The 18,986-nt window shown below is 37.7% G+C and overlaps 1 pseudogene; it reads right to left on the bottom strand.

Annotated features, from left to right (window-relative positions):
- Positions 1-17,778: 17,778 nt before the first annotated feature.
- LOC150048710 (chromobox protein homolog 3 pseudogene) lies at positions 17,779-18,394 on the bottom strand (annotated as a pseudogene).
- Between the last annotated feature and the right edge of the window lie 592 nt (positions 18,395-18,986).

Here is an 18,986-nt window from a genome sequence, read left to right as displayed (position 1 = left end):
TTATTTGGGATGCAATTATTCATAGTATTACCCATTGCTTTGCTTTTTCTTTCTTTTAAAAAAAATTTTTTTTGAGACTGGGACTCATACTCCACATCTGGTGCTTTTGTTCATACACTAACACTCTACCAACTGAATAATACCTCTCACTCCAAGGGTTGGTATCTTTCATTTTCTGTCATTTTTCCCCTACACATTGTTTTTCATATGCTTTCAACCACATTAGCATAATTGTTACCAATATATTTTTAATTTTATTTTGTACATCTAAATATTTAAGATGTAAACTTTTATAGAAACTTAAAACATAGGAAAGAATACCAGAATACTTTTGCATTTCTTTTTTTAGGTAAAAATAAGAATCGTTTTTCGCCAGGCACAGTGGCTCATGTCTGTAATCCTAGCTACTCAGGAGGCTGAGATCTGATGATGGTCAAGATTCAAAGCCAGCCAGGTACAAAATGACCTGAGATGCTTATTTACAATTAACCTCTAGAAAATGGGAAGTGGGGCTTGGCTCAAGGGTAGGGCAGTATCCTTGAGCTGAAGAGCTTAAGGTTAGTTCAAGCCCCATGACACCTCCCACCACACACACACACACACACACACACACACACACACACACACACACACACAAAGAATCATATTTCATTTAATTGACTTTAGCATTTCAAGACTTTAAATATCAAATTTTTGATTATCCAGGGCTATTGGTAGATACTTTTAAATAATTTAAAATAAAGTAGTCAAAGGAACTACCTTGATAAAATATTATTTGATTATCCTAATTGTCAGTCTTAACTGCCCCATATTTCTCAATGTTGGAACAAAATTTAGTTTTGCCTACCTGTAAATTTTTTCTTGTGAGTTGATTCTAAAATACTATTGGCAGTTACTTTTACAGAAGATGCTTGAATGTTAAAATTCCTCCTGCAATGGATATTTACTGCATTTATAGCTATTACATGCTTCATATGTAGCCCTATCTGCTTATAGACAATGTTCATGCTTCAAAGGTGTCATGTGGGGATATAAGACATGCTTTCAGGTGCTTGTTTCAGCAAAAACCATTGTACATAGATAGGCACAGTTTCCCCCAGCAAAATAGGCTCTATGGCCAAGTGCTGGTGGTTTATGTCTGTAATCCGAGCTAGTCAGGAGGCTGAGATTTGAGGATCATGGTAGTTCAAAGCCAGACAGGAAAGTCTTATTAAACTCTTATCTCCAATTACCACCAAAAAACTGGAAGTGGTGATGTGGCTCTAAGTGGTAGAGCACTATCCTTGAGCAAAACAGCTCAGGGATAGTGCCCACGCTCTGATTTTGATCCATACGAGCAACCAAACCAAACCAAAGCAAAGCAAAACCGAAGGCTCTGTGAATGAGAATTCTAAATGATTTGATTGATCTTGGTGACACTGGAAATGGCTGTGTGTGCTGAAAGGATTTGGCCCTGTTCAGAGAAATTTCTTAGAATCTTATGTCACTTCCTGTGAACCCATGGCCAAAAGCCACAGAAGACTTGCCCTGCTTTGGTAAAACAGATAAAGAATCCATCTTACTTTGAAAGAGACTGCTCTGCTTTTCAAACTTTTTTTTTGCCAATAGTTATTGTAATAAGTCTCAACAATGGTGCAAACCTTCATTTCCTCCATGGTCTCTCCTTTTCCAAGGGTGATTACAGATAGATATCTTTGAAAATATTAGTATATATCCACATTCCAATATACATTGAGTTCAGTTTATCCCATTTACACGTCAAGCTTTTACTTCAAGCTACTTCATTCTTTGTCATTGCTGCAGAATATTTCATTATATAACATAGCACTATTTATTCAATGCTATACTTATTATCGGTTGTATTCATTGATTCACATTCCATTACATTAACAAACCATGCTATCATAAGTACTTCTATAAGGCAAATAGATTCAATATCCCTATAGAGTTCTCTATAATAGAATTACTATGAAAAGAGTCACATACTTGTCCCTGGTAGTTTTCATAACAAGCTATGTAAGATGATCTCATTTTATTTTCAGTTCTTTACTAAAGGGACAAGACAGGGGTGCCATGCAGAAGCAGACTGCAGGGAGGAAGGACAGCTGAACAATTGCAATGTACTGGAAAAGAACAGTGCCCCACTGTTAGGGTTGGTACAATTCTATTTGATTAAGCTTGGCATAAAATTGGTACTTAGAATTGGCAGTCTTACAAAAGAAGGCAAAGAATGAGGTAAATCTGACTTTAAATCATAGTGGACTAAAAAATCTCTCAAGAAAAGATATTCAGGCAAATGTAAGATGTGATTTGCCTTTAGGCAAAAATGCTACTTATAAACATCCTTTCCATTTGTGATGTTTTAATTATATTCCAGAATAATACTTTGTTCCTTATTAGGGTGACTGTTAGTTAGAAATTGAAAAACAATTTTCTTAAGGAATTTATTCCATCTGTATTGTTCATTCTATTGGCTGTCTGTCTATAATAAACACCTTCGTTTTCACACATCATGGACTTCTTTTTTCAATTTATTTTTGATATAATTTAAAAAGATTTCCTGAAACCAAGAAATGAATTACTTTTTCTTTTGCCAAGAACAGACTGCATTGCAGTAGGTTCTGGAGAAACCTATTAAAAGTGCTTTAGTCAGAAGAAATGTTTTTCCAAATTAAGATAATGCAGTGGGAGAACTATAAAACAATATTTAAATTTCTTATTCCTAGTGTACTAAGGTATATCTGAATGGAAATAAGATAGTTTGTCTAGGTTAGTAATTTAATTATGAATCTCTTCCAGACCATCAAATTTATTGAAGATGTTATTTATTCAATGTTCCTTCAACTTAAAAAGAAACAAAATAAAAAAACTCTAGACATTTAAAACTATTTGTAAATTTGAGTAGCAAGCTTATTACCTCCTTCTACCTTTCAAAAGAAAAAGGCAAAACTTAAAAGCTCCTTTCAGAACATTTAAACCATAATTTAACTTAAAATTCATTGCATATAACTTATGAAGAAACTATGGCAATTTTGAATATGGTGAAAGAGATTGAGGGGAAAGACGATGCTCAAAAGTGCATGTGCTATAGCAGCATGTAGAGTATATGGCCTGCGTTTCATGGTATCTTCAGATGGTTGTAAAGAAGCACAGTTCACCTGGATTCAGTATTTGGGTTAATGAAAGTGATCTAGGAATAGTAACATGCCCCTTTCAGACACTTTTTACAATAGACTGGGAAGAGGATCTGAGTGATTTGGAGATAGCTCTATTCACTTTGAAAAAAAAGGGGGGCCTGACCTTGAACCTATCACCTAATGTCTTTGCATCTCACTTTACTCATCTCTAAATAATGAGGTTGGACCAGATAATTACCACTGAAAGCTTTTCCAGCATGCAGAAAGAGAACTGGCATTTGATAAGGACCTCTTGCTGTTGTCTGTATACATCATTCAGTTTGAAATGCACTAGCCCTGGGCATCATTATAATATCTAAGTTATGCTTTTCTTTGATGTTCTTCTTTAAAAAATTGTTTCTACTGCAATCCCTTTGTTCAACTACTTATGAGTAATTTATAAAAAAAAAACTATAAAAAATTGTCTCTCTCTAAAGGAGGTATGGTGCTTGGGACAAAAGCTTAACGTTCTCCTGAGTTTTGAAGCCAGACAAACTTGGTTTGGAAAGTTGGCTCTCACATCTACTTGTGTCTCTGGATGGCTGCCTTTCTCTTAATCACAAGTTTCTTATTCATCAGTATTGCATATTAATATGTCCCTCACACATTTGCTATGTTAATTAATGTATATCATGCCTCTAGGACTTAACTGAATTTAATAGCTGTTATCTAATTATGGCTACTATTCTTATCATTTTTATAATCCCAAATTTTCCCCCTTACCTCTTGGTAGCTAATAGGTTAGTCCAGCTCAAGATGACATAGGGATCAATGTTTCTATTGACTTTTGTGTTTCCCAAAGGAAACTCCTACAGGCCATTTTCCTCCTCACAGCCATGTCTGGACTGTGACTGAGCTCTGGATTGCCCCCTGCTTCTGACCTCATTAGAATACAGGGAATAGCAGTATTTAGTCAGCTTTCCACTATTATAAAATATAAGTGAAGATGGTCAGTTTATGAAGAGAGAAGATTATTTGGGTTAGAGCATTAGAGGTTTTCGGTTCACAACTGGTTCATTGGCTCTAGTGTTTTTAGGCCTAGGATGTGGGGGCCACGTGGCAATGGTAGGCTCTGAGTGTTGCAGCAAAGCTGCTCACCTGATGACCAGAGTCAACAAGAGAGGAGATGGGGCCAGGGTTCACTGCTCCTGGGACAGACCTCCAAGGACCTTCCTCTAGGCAGACCTTTACAGGTCCAACTCGAAGCTTGCTTGTTTTCCTATCCTTGCTTCCTTCTTGGTTTCCTTCCTTGCTTTCTTCTTTCCCTCCCTTTGTTCCCTCCCTCCTTTTTCCCCTCCTTTCTCGCTCTCTCTTTCTCTGTTCTCTCCCTGTCTCTCTCTCTGACTCTCTGCTTATTTCCTTCTTTCTTTGTCTCTATCTTTCTTTCCTTCATGTGTGTGCAAGTGCTGAGGGTTGAACTCAAGGTCTGGGCACTGTCCCTTAGCATGTTCACTTAGTTCTGGTGGTCTATCACTTGAAACACACTTCTACGTCTTTTCCTGTCCTGCTTGATTGCACCACAATCCTCAGATCTCAGGGTCCCCCCACCCCACCCCAGAAGATAATATTACAGGCCTGAACTACCAATGCCCTGCTAATGAGGCTTGTTTTTCTTAAGATCAAATGTTTGTCTTTGAACATGCTCTAGACCAACTTTCCCTGTGGCTGGTGTGGAAGTGCAAAAACCTCAGCTCCAGAATGATTGCTGAGCTGTCTTAAAGGTCGACAAACAGCAGTCACTAGAGACTGTCTTCTAGTGGCTGAAAAGGAAGTTAAATGTCAGTGCTCACCACACATAGCTGTTTGGAGGAGAAAGTAGCTCTACTTGATTTCTCCCCCATCACTTGGCAGCCATTGCTAGACCTGGAAGTTTTGTAGGGGGAGTTACACAGTTAGTGATGCCCTGATAACAAATTTTACCTCAACTATTTGACCCCCAAAGCAGGCTTGTTCCTAACATTTCCACCTCATAATCAAGGCAACAAGCAGAGACCCTTGTAGCATATGTCTGAATTATTGAATGTTATACATCCGAATTTTAAATTAGAATTGTTTAGCTGACTGAAATTTTTGTGTTTTGTTTTATTTTTGCCAGTCCCGGAGCTTGAACTCAGGGCCTGGGTACTGTCCTTGGACACTTTTGCTCAAGGCTACTGCTCTTCCATTTGAGCCATAGCACCCTTTTTCTGTGTATATGGTACCAAGGAATCAAACTCAGGGCTTTATGCATGCTAGGCAAGCACTCTACCTCTAGGCTATGCTCCTGGCCTACCTGACTGGAATTTTTAAGGTAATTAAACAATTTTAATTATATGTATGCTATTGTAATAAATATATAATTAATTCTAGTATCAATACCTTTCTAGTTGCTAGTGAGAAAAACAGTATTCAACATCAAAATATGGCAAATACAAGTTCATAAGATCCTACATTCTGAGCTATAAAGGGAAAAAAATAAAGCATTCTTAGGGAAAAAAGTAATTGTATACTGAGCAAAACCTAGTCTATTGAAATAATATTTCTACAACTTCCTTGACCAGCCTGTTACTAAGGGCTTTCACAACTTCAAACTCCACACTGTATAGTAATGTCTGTTTCCTTAAACCTTCATGGTATTTGTCGTCAACTGATTTTTCTCTTGTGACTAGAAAGCCAAAGATGTGGAGAAAGTTTATTTTTAGCATAATTTGCAGTGTTTGTCACAAGAGAGGAAGTATTGGTTATAGGTTATACAAGTCAAGTACCAGAAGAGTCCTTGTGCTCTTTAATACCCCTGCTCAATGTGTGGAGCCTCTAAGTGGAAGCACTTGTGTTACAGTTCCAGCACAACACTAAACAGGTGTTTTTGATGATCTTACTGAGCTAGTTGTTGCAAAGTGCTCAGTAGAACTAGGACACACTAGTGATATCCACATTATCTCAAGCAAACACTTAATTTGGAAAACTAGTAAGTAAGTGGTCAGGGCTTTGGGTCTATAAAATGGCCAATAAGATGGAAGTGTAAGGGCTCCTTTATATGACATGATTTTGAATAGCTTTGTTTCTGGCAAATTGATTTCAGTGTTTTCACAATGAATATACGTCCTTATGGAAATGTGATCTTTTTTTTTTTTTTGCAAGTCCTGTTGCTTTAGTTCCGGGCCTAATCACTGTCCTTGGGCTTTTTCAAGGCTAAAGCTCTACCACTTGAGCCACAGCACCATTTCTGGCATTTTCTATATATGTGGTGCCAAGGAATTGAACCCGGATCTTTGTGCATGGTAGGGAAGCACTCTACCCCTATGCCAAACTCCTGGCCCAATGTGATATTTTTCTTCTCTCACAATTTTCTATCCAATCCAAAGAACAGATTCAATACCTAGTTTTCTCTACAAAGAGCTCCACTTTGAGCTTGCTTATGTTCTCCAAGCCAATAATATCTTAAAGCTTCAAGCATCTTTTAATGTAAAGCAAGGGAAGTATGTGTCCTGCAGGGGTTGCTTCATGGGCTGAATACACTCATGTTCAGAAAGTGTTCAGTTAACTGTATCTAAATGTGTATCTAGAAAGGATCAAAAACTGAGAAACACCTTTGTCAGAAATATTTACAATTCAGTAAGACTTGGATATTTTTTTGCTACCATCATGTTTTGGCTTTGTCAGATGCCTCTATAGTAATTTCAGTATGATGAGCTGGTTTAGCACCATAACCAAACAGCTGTGTATGTAGTTTTCAGTAAGAGGCAAATGAAGCTGAGGCTGGTGCTTCAGTCAGACTCTACCTGAGATCTGGGTTGGGTTGGATTAAGCTTAAAAATCCTCTCAGGAGCTACTAAAGATTAGCTTTAGGGAGCTTGGGCTATATATTTGAAGTGTATTCTATGGAAAAACAGAAAGAAAAAAAAACCTTTATTTTCTTCAGCTGCTGTTTTCTCCAGTTTTGCGTTTACTTTTCTGGGTCCAGTTATTAGTGAGTTCTATAGTTCCTATTAAAACTTTTAACCTGAGGTATTCTTTTATTTATGCATTCCATTACTTTATTTTTTAACCTTTTCTGAATATTTCTAAGTAGTTATTGAGGGAGTTGTATTAAACAAAGCGGTTTATTAATACAGTGCATTTTGATCAATGTCATATTAAAAAGTGTTGATAGGGCTAGGAGTTTGGCCTAGTGGTAGAGTGCTTGCCTAGATTGCACGTAGACCCAGGTTTGATTCCTCAATACCATATACACAGAAAAAAAGCCGGAAGTGGTGCTGAGGCTCAAGTGGCAGAGCTCTAGCCTTGAGAAAGTCCAAGGACAGTGCTCAGATCCTGAGCTCAAGCCCAAGACTTGCAAAAAAAAAAAATGTGTTGATAGGGATTTTGGAAAAAAAATGTAAAATCAGACCAACATCTTTGGGTAAAGAGAATCTAAGACACTTAAAATTAGCTATGCCTACTTAAATTTTTGAGTTCCAGAATCCAAAAAGGAAGAGCTCCCATTGAATGAAACAAATTTCACACTCATCATGTGAGAAAATGGATGTGCAAATTCACCTGAACATACAAACAAGTGATTTCCTCAGTGAATGTATGCAGGCTTACTGAATAACCGCCCTTGCACATCCCCTCACCACCCACAGCTTCTGCTTTTTAGGGGACATTGCTTTTGGAATAACTCCAATGCTTCTTTTGTTTGCTGTGAGTAATAAGCCTTTCTCCATTATTTTATTTTGGGGTTGTGCTTACTGGCTTTGTACTCACTATGCAAAAAACAAATTGTGTTCAGGCCCACTACCACATTTTAAGCATTATTTTTATACAAAATGTCAAATTCAGCAGTAGTCTTGCATGCTCCTTTCTTTTGGATGACCTTTCCCTTTGGAAGAAGTATGATTATGAGAAAACATGTATTTAGTTCCCTGTTTTACTTCTAACTCCCAGAAAGTTGCCAGAACAGTATTTGTTACATACATTCCTCATTAAAATGCTCACTTAGAAGTTGAAAATTGCCTCTCAGTGCAAAAAAATAAACTCAATAATCTATTATCCAAATTAAACACATTTGGAAACATTTAATCAACAGATTGAAATTTTTCATTTGCATCTACCAAATAAAGTAATCCTCATAAATAAGAATGCTTTTATTCTATGTAGAACAATTAATTTACCACCTCAATTCAGTGTATTAAAAATAAAGCCAGTCATAGGCCATATGTATTTATTCATAGATCACATGTATTTATTTTCTGTGCCTGGAATTTGATCTGTTAAATTACCTACATGAATTCTGGCTATATTAGATACAACAACAAATACAAAGGGCATAATAGCTTTGTGTTTGTACTCTGATTCTGCATGGATGTACTGTGCATGATCTGATGGATAATTGTGTCAGATAATGTTACAGGTTGGCTCTGATCTTCTAATGCTTACATTTCCATAATTTCCTCTTCTGGCTCCTTCCTCAAATACTTTCTGCTGCTTGGTTTTGAGGGTTTCAGTGGCTAGACTGGGGGTTCCTCTTCATCGCATGGTTCTAGGTACAATTTCTGTAGCCACAACCCTCATGTGGGAATATTAAATTTGAGTTCCCTCAACTCAGGTGTGGAGAACTCTTAGGTCTACTCATGGCTCAGAGTTCTGAAGGAACAAGTTGACTAACTTCTACCCAAAACCACACCCTTTCTCCTGTGACTCACTTGTGGAGGGTTTCCTTCAAAACTTACTTGTATAGCTGTGTGTTGATGGCTCACACCTGTAATCCTAGCTGCTTCTGGCCAGTAAAGTCAGTGAGACTCTTATCTCCAATTAATCACTCAAAAACCAGAAGTGGCACTGTAGCTCAAAATGGTAAAGCACTAGCCTTGAGCAAAAGAGCTCAGAGACGGCACACAGCCTCTGAGTTCAAGCCCAGTGACAGACCAATGACAACAACAAAATAATTACTTGCATATAGATCTTGCATATAGATTGCTAGATCTGCTTCTGGTGAATCAAAATTAGCATAGAATTAGCTCTCATAAAACAGGACAAAAATGTTGTGTCTCAATTTTGCTTGTTTCCCAGTTGAGTGCAATAAAAGCGAGAGTTAGACATGTTAACAATCACATGAATAGATAAAACTCATGAGTAATATTTTCAAATTGAATATGAAATAGATTGCTTTTAATTCCATTCCAAGGAAATCATATTAGTGATTAAGTGAAGTAGATAGGCCAGCAATTCTGCAATGGGAGAAACTTTCTTTCAAACACTTTTAAAGAAAAAAAAGACTGGGTTTTATTAAAAATTTTTAATAACTAGTCAAATGCTCTAAAAGTGCAACCCTGAATTGCATTTAGCAAGAGTTGAACCTTATAAGCTATCAGAGAACCATCAAGAGACTGTTAGTAATTCAGAATAGACATTGTTGATATTTCTGTGGTTTCCTTTCCCAAACTTAGCCAAAACCCGAGGTAGTTCCAGGTTTGCATTTTCTTTCTACCTCAGAAGATCTCATTAAGTTCCATTGTATGTGATTTACTTTTTTGGTAAGTGGATTCTTATTAACATATTTTGGACATGGATATTTATATGGTTCACAAAGGTCTCACACTTTTTGTTGCACTTTGGCTTGGTTGCCAGGCTCAAAAAGGATTACTATTTTTAGCACTTCATGCAACCTTCCAACCCTTTGTTATGTAAATACAAGCAACTGTACTCATAGTTTCTTATATCTGTTCTAGAACCCTAATGCCCACATATGGAATGGTTCAATTTGGCTATATTTTATAGCCATTACTATGTAATTATAAGGCTGACTCTAAAAATCCTGAGCGGAGCTGGCTCAGTGGCACATGCCTATAATCTTAGATACTTAGTAGGCTGAGATCTGAGGATTGAAGTCCAAAGCCAGCCTGGGCTTTAAAGCCTATGAGACTCTTAGCTGCATGTAACCATCAGGAAACTGGAAATGGTCCTGTGGCTAAAGGTGGTAGAGCACTAGTCTTGAGCAATAATTGCTCAGGAACAGTGCTCAGGCCTTGAGTTAAAGCCCAACAACCAATTAACTAACTAATGAACTAAATAAATAAATCATGAGCAGAGTGTAGGGATTCTTTTGGCCTCCACTTGGTCTGTTTGGTAACATTCTTCTGAAGGTAGTATTCCCAGAGGAGCAATTAGGGCGCCTTTTACCTTTCCCAAGAACAATACTGAACAATGGCTTTCTGTTTATCTTTGATGACAATAAATTGCAGTGGATTCTCTGAATAGTTTTCATCTGATATATGTTCAGTTTGTGATAGATGAAGCTGAAATACTCAATTCTACAGCTCAACTTTGAAGCTATTTCTATAATGTCCATTATTAAATGTCTGAACGTATTCAGAGGATAGTAGCAAAATTTTTATTAAAGTATTTATTTATTTTGGGCCATGGGACTTGAACTCTAGCCTTGGGTGCTGTCCCTGAACTTTTCAGCTCAAGGCTACCACCCTACCCCTTGAGCCACAGCCCTACTTCCCATTTGATAGCGATTAATTGGAGATAAGAGTCTCATGGTCTTTAGTGCATGGCTGGCTTTAAACCATGATCCTCAGATCTCAGCCTCCTGAGTAGCTAGGATTACAGGTGTAAGCCACCATCCTGGCACTAAATTTTTATTTTAAATAAAATAAATAAGGCAAAACTCAAATAGTGTGGTTCCTTAGAAAGGCAAAGTCGAAGTTTTGCAAAATAAACACCAAGAAGTGGGCATTTGAAATAGGTGTTGTAGGGTCAAGGGGAAAAGGATAGACAAATGAAGAGGAGACAGGAAAAGAATGCAGTCAAGAATACAATGTGTATCCTCTACAACTAAGACGAATGAGGAAAGGGCTGGAAAGGGGAGGGATGGGTGAAAATGTTGAAGGAGGTAACACCAATCACGACCTATTGTACTTAAAAGCTGTTTTCTTAAATGTCAACTCCTTTGCACAACTTCTTAGGAATGATTTGTTAATACCTTTCTTCACTCTATTGTCTTGCAAAGGCTCACTGAGTGAGGCACATAGTTCATCCTTGCTTTAATAGGAACATGAGGATCTATCTGTTCCTGGAAGGGAAGCTTTATGTTTGCCATTTTCCATTTCCCATCTCCCTGTATCCTTTTTCTTCTTTCATATATTTTTATTATAATTAATGGAGGGGTTATAGTTGTATTCACCAGATAGAGGGTGCATTACTTCACACACATTGATACCCCTTCTCATGTTTTTGTCTCCATTTCCACCTTCTCCCCTTCCCCTCATCTTGTTTTTCCCCTTCCCTTTCCTATTTCAAATAAACAAATTAACATATATACAATATACCAGATAACAAAGTAAAATACTGTAACAATATGAGAATAACCAAGGAACAACAAAAGAGATAAGAAATAACATAGTATATTAAGAACAACAATCACACATTATATAGCTCTTGTTTCCGTATCTTGGAAGTCCTTTCACTTAGCCTCATCCTATATGGCTTTATGTATCTAGGTTTTTGAGCTATTGTAATCCTCTGCTAGGAGAGTCCAAGGCTTGTACTAATTATTACAAATGAGGGAAACCATTGAGCCTATGTTCCTTTGGGTCTGGCTTACTTCACTCAATCTGATTTTTTCCAAGTCTTTCCATTTCCTTACAAATGGGGCAATGCCATTCTTTCTGATGGCAGCATAGAATTCCATTGTGTATAAATACCACATCTTGTTGATCCACTCATCAACTGATGGACATCTGGGTTGGTTCCATATCTTTGCTATGGTAAATAGTGCTGCAAAGAACATTGTTGGGCTAGTGAGTTTAGTATGCCCTTGTTTCTGGACGATTAGGTAAATGCCAAGTAGTGAAATTGTTGGATTATAGGGGATTTCTATGTTTAGCCTTAAAGATGACTTTTAAACAACTGTCAAAGCACTCTTAAGCAAACAAGCAACGATGGAACATGCTTCTGAGCCATGGTAATTAAAACAGCCTGGTAATGGAACAAAAACAGACATATAGACTAATGGAATAGAATAAAAGATGAAGAAATCAGCATGAGTAGATATTATTTACCATCTGATCCTTGACAAAAGCTCCAAAAATATGTGCTGGAAAAAAAAAGACAGCCTCTTCCAAAGTGGTACTGGAAAAACTAGATATCCATGACAAGGCTGAAACTAGATGTCTGTCTCTTGTCTGTACAATATTCTCAACAGGTTGCATAAGATGCAGATGGAAAAGTGGAACAGTAGATACAGCAGTATGCAGGTGACTGGAAAAAAGGAGCATGAGAACTAATCTAAATGAAATAATAGATCATGATTTCTATTTTAAGCATCTGTAATTCAGATGAGCTTTCCCATATAGATTCTAGAAATTTCTGACGGAAGGGACATCTCCATGGAGTTAGGTTTGACTAAAAGTTTTGCTGAGTCTTCAAAATTGACATATGCAGAACCTATGATACAGGCCTTTATAAAGGAGGTAGCAAAAAACGTCAAGGTGCTTTTCCTTTGTTTCAAACAAGAGAAATTGATTGTAAAGAGCCAGCTTGAAAAGTTTCAATATGCTACCTTTTCCTTCCCTCCCACTACGTCTGACTCATGCTTGAGAAATTCACAAGGCCAGTCCTGCACTGACTTCTGTGGATGACAGAAAACAGGGTGTCTTAACTTCAGAATCATCCTACGCTCTCGAGTAGAGCAAGACAAAGCTATGTTCTGCTCCTCCTAGGCTTGGCATGAGTCATGCCAAAGGAAAGCCAGTGTGAGCCTGTGTTGGTTTTTGACCTGAAGGTTATATCATTTAAACTTTGTGGTGTAACAATCCAGGCCCAAACCAAGTAACTGAAAAGAGAAAATACTTGTGTTTTTCAAATTTCAGTTGTGTGATTATTCTGTGATGTACTGGCAGTTTGTCAGTCTGAATGGAAAGGCTGGTCTGCTGATGTCTGGAAATTTGTGAGTGACAGAGTGGCAAGTGTCTCATTTCTTTTTTTTTTTTTTTTGCCAGTCCTGGACTTGAGCTCAGGGCCTGAGCACTGTCCTTGGACTTTCTCAAGGCTAGAGCTCTACCACTTGAGCCTCAGCACCACTTCCAGCTTTTTTCTATGTATGTGGTACGGAGGAATCAAACCCAGGTCTTCCTGTGTGCTAGGCAAGCACTCTACCAATAGGCCAAACTCCCAGCCCCAGGTGTCTCATTTTTTATCTGATAAACAAGGTCTTGTTAACAGAAAAAAGGAACATTTGCAGGATATGTTTTCCTATGTCCCTTGATTGCTTTTTAAGATTTTTACATGTACAAATCTTGTGTGTGAGTGGCATATTTTATTTCTTGGCTCTTTATACCTTTGTTAATATTGCTACCAACAGTGTTAATTACAGTAAAGTTAGCTGTATTTTTAGTCTTTTTTTCCTTGGAATAATCACTAATTAGATATTTCATAAATAATTATGAGAAATACAGCAGTTAATTTTTATTTTATTGGATCTTATGCAGACTTGTACGGTTTGTATAGTTACTTTTTTTTTACCTGTTTAAGTCAGTTGTAGAGCTTGAACTTGTGGCCTGGACATTGTCCCTGAGCTCTTTTGCTCAAGGATAGTGCTCTACCCCTTTGAGTCACAACACTACTTCTGGTTTTCTGGTAGTTAATTAGAGATGGGAGTCTCATGGATTTACCTGCCCAGGCTGGCTTTGATCAGCCTCCTGAGTAGGTAGGGTTTACAGACATGACCCACTAGCACTCAGCTTATTTCTACTTTTTACTCATGAATACTTTTGTCTGATCTCACAGAGGTAAAGTTTCTACTACGTTGTCTTCATTTCTACTGGTATTTCAAAATTTCTTTTATTATAGTATTCAGCAACTTGACGTGATTTGATATAATATCAAAATGTAAATCCACCTAGTGAAAGACTTATTCTTAGATCACAAATCATTTAGCAAATGATAATGATTAATCTCAAACTTTTAACTTAAGAGTTTGTTAGTTTTCAATGTATTGTATTGGCACATGAACACTTTTGTAGCTACAATCTTTACTTCAGCTTAATATATTTCTTTCATTCATTGAACCTGAATCTTAAAGACAGAAAAAATCATTGCCAAAGACTTTTCTAGAAGCCACATAAAATAATTCCAACATTAGGCCGTGAGTTTGGCCTAGTGGTTAAAGTGCTTGCCTAGCATGCATGAAGACCCGGGTTCAATTCCTCGGTACCACATACATAGAAAAAAGCCGGAAGTGGTGGTGAGGCTCAAGTGGTAGAGCTCTAGCCTTGAGAAAGTCCAAGGACAGTGCTCAGGCCCTGAGCTCAAGCCCAGGACTGGCAAAAAAAAATAAAATAAAATAAAATAATTCCAACATTAGTTCATCACTACATAAGGGTCATTGTCCTAATTTGAAGCAGGGATGAATTTAAGCAGGAAGAATTTAAAACAGCCGAGGTATGTCAAATGGATGATAGGCTGTAGAAAACCTTCAAAATTATTTGGTCTGACCTTGCTGAAGCAACTATAAGCAGGACCTGAACTTCAATACATCTAGAAACCTTTTTATAACAACATAAATTGATAGTAAGTGAATAATTAGAATGATGGCATGCATTTTGAGGGACTACCAAGGGGAAAATTTTGAGGAAAAACCATTACAGCAGAGCAGACACACAGGTGGGGCTTGTCTGCCATCATTGCGATGACTCAGAGGTCATTCCATGTGAGGGCGCATGTTGAGAAAATGTTAACACACTGGCAAAACTCCCATAAATATGGTGATGATTAGAGGAGATGTGATGAGCTGTCTCTGTGCTGTTGATAGCAATCTCCCCTCTCATGATTGATGTGGATACAAGATTACTGTGAGCCAGCTTTATCCACAGGCCAAAATCCCCTCCCCCAAGCAGAGTCTCAGGTGAGGATTAAGGAAATGACAGTACACGGAAAAGACCTCAAAAGCTGATAATGTAAGCACTAAAGGGGCTCCAAATCCAAGATATGGATTCAAACAGCAATCAAAGCAAAAAAAATCACAGTGCTGGTGACACACACACATTGGATAGAAAATGGCATTACATCCTACAGATGGAGATATTAAAAATAATAGAGTTCATGTAGAGTGTTGATCTTTCAAGAGGATTATTTTCTTTTGGTCGAAGCCAAAGAAAACAGTGCTACAAATATTGTTTGTAGCAAGGCATTAATATATTGGTGGGAAAAAAACCAATACGTAGCACCACTACAGCCTCCCAAACACAACAAAACCAAGACATTGGAAGGCCAGATACATCTAAAGATCAATGTGCCTCAGTGGATGTTAGAACTTAGATTGTATCTTGATCTTTTAAGAATGTTTATCCTTTCTGTAAGGATAAAAATAATGATTTTTATTTGAAAAATTTGGATACATATCTAATCTGTGGTCTGAGTTGGAACCCAGCTATAGGGTCTTAGACATCTACTTAGATTCTAGAGAGGGAGGGTCTTGTGCTGGTGCTACCAGGCTGCCACAGTCACAGCCAGGGACCTGGATCTGGAAAGCCTTTATTTTCCAAAGGGTAAACTAATAAAAGCAATAGTACCTGCTGCTGCCTGGAACACTCCTGCCATCTACAGGTCATGTCAGCAAAATACAATTTTTGGCTTTGTTAATTTTTTTAGCCCTACTGCACTGTGCCCAAGCTCTTTTGCTCAAAGCTATCACTCTAGCTCTTTGAGCCACAGCTCCACATCTGGTGGTTATGTATGAATCTCATGGACTTTCCTACCTGAGCTGGCTTTACACTGTGATTCTCAGATCTCAGCCTCTGGAGTAACTGGGATTGCAGGTGTGAGCCTCCAGCGATTGGAACTGTCATAACATTTTGAATTCAGGCTCTCACACTCGGTAGGTAGGCACTCTGCCTACTTGAGGCATACATAGCCCTTTTTGCTTTATACTTTTCAATAGGAAATTGCATTTTTCTTTAGGTCACAGTGACCCAGATGGTTCGGTTTACCTGTATACCTGGGAGGACAAATGTAAACCACACTGCAGAGAATTAATTGAGATGAAAGTGCTCGCACTCATGTTTTTTTCGGTGTTGGGTTTGGTTCTCTATCCTGCTGATTAATCTGTCCTAAGTGGCTTGGATTAATATAGCTGTGAACCACAGTACTTGGCTCCAAACCTCCTTCTTCAAGCACCAGAATGAGTAAGTTCTCTTGCCAGGTAGCTTCCTTATAGGCCACGCTTCGTGTGATTAGCATGAACAATGCGAAGACTGATGTAAGTGCCCCTTCCTTGGATGGGGCAGGTTTTAGTCCAGATAATCATCACCCTGTGTCTTTTTTTTTTTTGCCAGTCCTGGGCTTGCGCTTAGGGCCTGAGCACTGTCCTTGGACTTTCTCAAGGCTAGAGCTCTACCACTTGAGCCTCAGCACCACTTCCAGCTTTTTCTATATATGTGGTACCAAGGAATCGAACCCGGGTCTTCGTGCATGCTAGGCAAGCACTTTAACCACTAGGCCAAGTTCCTGGCCCCACCCTGTGTCTTTAAGCCTTTAGGAGCTAGGATGGGCTATTCACATGGTAGTCGTCACAGGAGAGAAGTAATATATTTGTCTTGCATTTTTAAAGGAATATAAAACTATTTATTGACCACTGTTCACCATTATTTACAATAAAGTAAACAATATACAGTTGGGTAACATTCTGATTACTACAAAGTTGTTTTTCTGGCTTTTGTGGAACCAGTAACCCAATACTGAAAAAAATTGAGCCTACATGTTAGGAATGAGTTAGGGTAAAGTAAAAGCATGCAGGTCAACAATTACAAAATTTTGTCCACTCATTTGGCCAGCAGGTCCTAAATAGTTGAAATCTCTAACCAGTTGATTTTACATTTCCATGAGCAGAGTCTTAGATAGCTCATGATCTATGAGCTTTTAGTATACGGATTCTAATATTTTGTAAAGGAATGCTCATTACACAAATTTTTAATGAAAGGAAATCAAAATTTATCTTAGTTGTCTCATCTGGGTGAGGGAAGCTGTTGATAAGACACTTTTCCTTTCAAGACATTTTGCAAACCTATTGCATTTGCTATCTATGGCAGAGGCTAGAGGACCTAAAGTTGAGGCTAGCCTGGCTACCTACCAAGTTCAAGGCCAGCCTGAGCTGCCTAGTGACCCTGTCTTAAACAACAACAAAATAAAACAAGGGCCAGGGATGTAACACAGTGATACATCATTTGCCTACGTATGCAAGGCTCTGGGTCTGATGCACAACACCTCTATACAAGCAAAAACTCCGAAACAAAACTACCCATGTAAGTATTTTGTTTACACACACACAAACACACAAAAAAATTCAGGATGGTCCTTCAGCATATCAGTTAAAGACAAGTTGTTCTGATTAAGTAATTGCCAGAAAAAGTTGCCTTATTAAAAAAAAAATCTGTTCCTGAATACAGAGGAAATATACCATGGTATTAAATATTCTTTTCTGATAAAGGAAGCAACTACAGAAAGCCTTAATTATATTTGTTCAAAGTAACCAGTGCTATTGAGGGAAAAAAAAAACAAACTCAACAACTCCCAATGCTACTTTCAAAACCAACATATCAAACTTGATTTTCATTAGAATGCAGTTGTTTCACACCATGAATTCAAAAACCAAGACTCAGATTTTATATATATGTGTAAATATATATAAAAAACAATGCAAACAATTATTGAGCTTCATCTTCTGGACAAGAATGCCAAGTTAGTCTCTCTTCATAAAAAGCAATTACAATCTGAGGACACTTCATATTTGCCTCTTTTGCCAGCACCAAGTCAGCTTCATCTGAATCTTTCCATTTCATGAGAAACATTAATTCTCCACTGCTGTCTGTGGCACCAATTATTTGTTCAGGATCTAGACCTCTAGCAAAGTCCCTTGGTTTGTCAGCAGTATCTCTTTTTTTCTTTGATTTGCTGTCATCAGATTCACTGTCTGATAAAGATTTTCTTTTTGTACCATCCTTTTCTTTACCAGCTTTTTGAGAATGAAGAAATGCTTCAATTAATTGTGGACAATCTAAATTTTCTTCAGGTTCCCAAGTATTATCAGCATCTGTAAATCCCTTCCACACCAGGAAATATTCCACCTTCCCATCCACTACACACCGGTCCAGTATGTTTCCCACAACAAATTCTTCAGGCTCTGCTTCTTCAACTTTTTTACTCTCTCCGTTTTGTTTCTTTCTCATTTTTTGCAATGTAGCTTTGTTAGAAGCCATTTTTAATTGTAGACTTGATGAGCTATTACTCAGATGCTCCCGGTTGCGATCGTGCAGCAGCAGCGTCGTGTCTTGCATTTTGTAGACTAGTTTCTCCCTTTTTAAATTTATAATCTTCAAAGAGTTGAATGAGAGGGCTTCAATTTAATATATTTGTAGTATATCTTGATCAATGTCACCCTTTCATCATTCTCATCTCAGCAACTCTTCTAGTTCTATTTTCATGCCCATTCATTGAGGATTTTTCCTGTACTTGCCCAATAGTCCTCTTAACATTTGTTTTTTCCCCTCTTGTTAGTCTGCACCCTGATTCAAGATATGCGTCAGCTTGTGATAATTACTTTGAAGAAATGTCTGTTAATTGTTCAAAGGTACTACACCATGGGGCTTTCTTCTGTTTATTCCACACATTAGTCAGTTTAATATCAGATTGTATGTATATTATATATATGTATACATATTCTACTATGTACATATGAGAGAAAACATGCACTGTTTGTCTTTATTGAGCCTTACTCAGTATGCTTTTTGTCCCAGGTTCATCCTAGTTCCCTGCAACTTATATGTGTGTATATATATATATATATATATA

Source organism: Megascapheus bottae, chromosome 21 (genome assembly GCF_031878675.1).
Source record: "Megascapheus bottae isolate mThoBot1 chromosome 21, mThoBot2.hap1, whole genome shotgun sequence".
Classification (NCBI taxonomy): domain Eukaryota; kingdom Metazoa; phylum Chordata; class Mammalia; order Rodentia; family Geomyidae; genus Megascapheus; species Megascapheus bottae.
This window is presented reverse-complemented; position numbering and strand designations above follow the sequence as displayed.